We start from the raw sequence: 4578 nt of genomic DNA, 5'->3' as shown, positions 1-4578 counted from the left end.
ACAGGTTTGGCGAAGTTTTGCTTCAGAGAGATGGATGCAGGTTCCAGGTACCAATGGGAGAGGCGTCGGCTGCAGTCACGACCTATGGCAGAAAAGATGGCAGCATGGATTTCTTTGCTCCGCTATGGATACTCCAGGTGTGGTGTCAGATCCAGAGAGCAAGGCTCCATCAACAGGACCGCATCAGGTGGCCCAAGAGTTTCCCAAGCGTGACGAAGGCAAGGAGGGTTAAAATTTTAATTTATTAGTTGATTTATATTGTTAATTTGTATGGTATGCGAGAAGTTATTATTATTTGAATTAGCGTAATATTGTATGAAAAATTGGAATTTGATGAATATGTGTATTTATTAGAGTAGTTAAATGTTTATATAGTGTAAAATGTAATTTAATGAAGCTATTATTTCTGAGTATTAATTTGTGAATTTATGAATTATTTTATTGTGATATGACGTGGATATGTAATGAGGCTATTATATGTAGATATTAATTTGTGAATTTATGAATTATTTTATTGTGATTTTATTGTGATGTGTCGTGAGTATGTTAAAGGACTTCTTATGTAGTTTGTTTACCATTTATATGTAGTTTTATGATAATATTTTATTTAATTTTTCCAGCTCCATATAATGATGGATCCGGATACTGAGGAGATGCAGCATACAAGACATGAGCAAAGCCAGAAAGTTGCCGAGATGGACCTCGAAGAAGAGACCAGAAAAACCAGTACTCCGGGCAAAGGCTCCAGATGAGACGATATTTGGGTTGTGGACGAGGCGAAGATTTGGCAAGGAGAAGATGGCGGCATATTTTCTTTGCTCCGTTAAGGATACTCCAGGTGTGGTGTCGGGTCCAGAGAGCAAGGCTCCATCAACGGGACCGCATCAGGTGGCCCAAGAATTTCCCAAGCGTGATGAAAGCAAGGAGGGTTAAGATTTTAATTTATTAGTTGATTTGTATTGTTAATTTGTATGGAATGCGAGAAGTTTTTATTATTTGAATTAGCGTAATATTGTATGATAAATTGGAATTTGATGAATATGTGTATTTATTAGAGTAGTTAAATATTTATATAATGTAAAATGTAATTTAATGAGGCTATTATTTCTGAATATTAATTTGTGAATTTATGAGTTATTTTATTGTGATGTGAAGTGGGTATGTAATGAAGCTATTATATTTGAATATCAATCTGTGAATTTATGAGTTATTTTATTGTGATTTTATTGTGATGTGACGTGGGTATGTAATGTAGCTATTATATTTAAATATTAATTTGTGAATTTATGAGTTATTTCATTGTGATGTGACGTGGGTATGTTAAAGGACTGCTTATGTGGTTTGTTTACCATTTATATGAAGTTTTATGATAATATCTTATTTAATTTTTCCAGCTCCATATAATGATGGTTCCGGGCACTGAGGATATGCAGCATACAAAGCATGAGCAAAGCCGGAAAGTTGCCGAGATGGACCTCGAAGAAGAGACGAGAAAACCAGAAATCCGGGCAGAGGCTCCAGATGAGACGATGTTTGGGTTGTGAACGAGGCGGAGATTTGGCAAGGAGAAGATGGCGGCATATTTTCTTCGCTCATACTGATTGCTCCGTTATGGATACTCCAGGTGTGGTGTCGGGTCCAGAGAGCAAGGCTCCATCCACAGGACCGCATCAGGTGGCCCAAGAATTTCCCAAGCGTGATGAAAGCAAGGAGGGTTAAGATTTTAATTTATTAGTTGATTTGTATTGTTAATTTGTATGGAATGCGAGAAGTTATTATTATTTGAATTAGCGTAATATTGTATGATAAATTGGAATTTGATGAATATGTGTGTTTATTAGAGTAGTTAAATGTTTATATAATGTAAAATGTAATTTAGTGAGGCTATTATTTCTGAATATTAATTTGTGAATTTATGAATTATTTTATTGTGATATGACGTGGGTATGTAATGAGGCTATTATATTTAGATATTAATTTGTGAATTTATGAATTATTTTATTGTGATTTTATTGTGATGTGTCGTGAGTATGTTAAAGGACTTCTTATGTAGTTTGTTTACCATTTATATGTAGTTTTATGATAATATTTTATTTAATTTTTCCAGCTCCATATAATGATGGATCCGGTCACTGAGGAGATGCAGCATACAAAACCTGAGCAAAGCCAGAAAGTTGCCGAGATGGACCTCGAAGAAGAGACGAGAAAACCAGTACTCCGGGCAGAGGCTCCAGATGAGACGATGTTTGGGTTGTGAACGAGGCGGAGATTTGGCAAGGAGAAGATGGCGGCATATTTTCTTCGCTCATACTTTTTTTTTCTTGGTTTCGGGTGCCCATTCGGATGGTTATCGCGGCATGTAACTCTTAGCTTGAGCTTTATCCGTCGGTTGCAGGAGAACAATCACGGGTTTAGTAACATGAGACCCACTTCTTCCCCAAAAGCCTGGTGTTAGGATCAGGTTTTGGAGTGCATCGGGTCAGCACGTGAGTATTTCAGGCAGCACTGGGAAGGCTAGAGGCCAGATCAGCCATACCGCCGCACTGATGCTTGGGCAGCAGAGCAGTGTTTTAGTATGGCTTCCTTGGTCTAACTATTTTTATTTTAATGCTTATTTCAGGTAGGGTAAATTTTTGGGTGTCACTGGTTATTTTGATTGGGTTAGTGGCATAGGAATGTGGCTCTAGGCCTCTCATTATGATTTATTTCAGATAGGTTGAGATTAGGCAATGGCCAGCAATCACTGAGTGTTAATAGTTGCTAGTTTTGCAACTGATTGTGTTCAGAGTTGAACGTAAGTATATTCAAAGTAAATATTTAATGTAGTCAGTTGTGTTTTTTAGGCATCAATGTTATTTATTTCAGTAATTCAGTTGGCTTATTACAGTATTCATTTAGATTATTTCATTTTTCACTAGGACTTAGTCCTTTGTTTAATACGACTAACTTGCATATTTCAGCCTTTTAAGACCAAAGTACACAAGTGGTAATAATGTATTAGTGTAAGGGAAATAAGGCGGAAGGGAGGAGCTATCTCTTTGAGAAACTCTGTCCCGTAGGCCAGAGTTTCTCAAAGGAATTGTTAGTTAGTTTAAAAAATGCTATCCGCTAGTGTTCTATACCTCACATGGGCTAGGAGCAACAGCAGGTTAGCATTTGGCAGCACAGGATTTATTTCAGATGGAAGGGTGACTCTAAAAGAGTTCTATTGTTTATACTGGGAATTTCTCAGTTAGGAGGTTTTTATATAGGTTTTTAGGAGTGTGGGAGGGGGGAGGGGGGGGGGGGGGGAAGGGTGCATAAGTGCGGATAACCGCATGCATGTTGTATTCCTATCCGTAAGAGTCAAGACCACTACAACACAAACACATGTTGCAGCATTAGTAATCATGACTCTGACCAATTATATTTCAAAACATTTAAATGGATTTTAGACAGACAGTTCACTGCATTGTAAACATACAGTGGGTAAATATAATGTAAATATCAGAGAAAAATAAGCGGACAACGGACACGCGACAAAGTGATAAAGGACAGAGTGAAGGAAAGTATATTAACGGACGCTATATAAATGACGCTGTCGCCCTTGTTGCCAACGCCAGCCAAGCCAATGCCAATTTCAGTGTATGTATATGTATATGATTTTTTATATACATATGTATTATTAATTTATTTAAATGAACAAAATTCCCTATTTTATTTATTAAAATTCTTTAGCTATGGCAGATGGTAAGTATAATTGATTTAATTTTGATTTATTTCAGCTAATATGTATGCGCATTATTATATTTATATATATGCATGTATGTATGAGTGTGTGTATGCATGCAGACCGGCAGGACAGCCGGCTCGACACACATACACACACACACACACACAATTTAACAATGGAAAAATATTAATTAAACAATTTAAGTCAGAACAGACTCACCGATATAATTGAGAAGCAGTAATTAATTTAATAATTCACTGCTAGAAATATTCAAATATTTATTAAACTATATTTATTTCGCAAATTTGCGACACATTAACACATTGGCATATTGACATTATTGTCGTTGCATATATTTATGAACACTATTAATTATATTATTTATATTTGTTTGGCACTGGCAGCCCAATTATATATTACATTTGAAGCGCGCGCGGAGCTGATGCGTTTTTTTTTTTTTTTTTTCTTGGTTTCGGGTGCCCATTCGGATGGTTATCGCGGCATGTAACTCTTAGCTTGAGCTTTATCCGTCGGTTGCAGGAGAACAATCACGGGTTTAGTAACATGAGACCCACTTCTTCCCCAAAAGCCTGTTGTTAGGATCAGGTTTTGGAGTGCATCGGGTCAGCACGTGAGTATTTCAGGCAGCACTGGGAAGGCTAGAGGCCAGATCAGCCATACCGCCGCACTGATGCTTGGGCAGCAGAGCAGTGTTTTAGTATGGCTTCCTTGGTCTAACTATTTTTATTATTAGGCTTATTTCAGGTAGGGTGGATAAATTGGTGTCACTGGTTATTTGAATATGGGTTAGTGGCATAGGAAGGTGACTCTAGGCCTCTCAATCTGATTTATTTCAGGTAGGTATA

The sequence above is a fragment of the Scaptodrosophila lebanonensis genome, unplaced genomic scaffold, assembly GCF_003285725.1.
Source record: "Scaptodrosophila lebanonensis strain 11010-0011.00,11010-0021.00 unplaced genomic scaffold, SlebRS2 tig00000195-arrow-arrow-pilon, whole genome shotgun sequence".
In the NCBI taxonomy this organism is placed as follows: domain Eukaryota; kingdom Metazoa; phylum Arthropoda; class Insecta; order Diptera; family Drosophilidae; genus Scaptodrosophila; species Scaptodrosophila lebanonensis.
The sequence above is the reverse complement of the archived record's forward strand: the minus strand, read 5'-3'. Positions refer to the sequence as shown.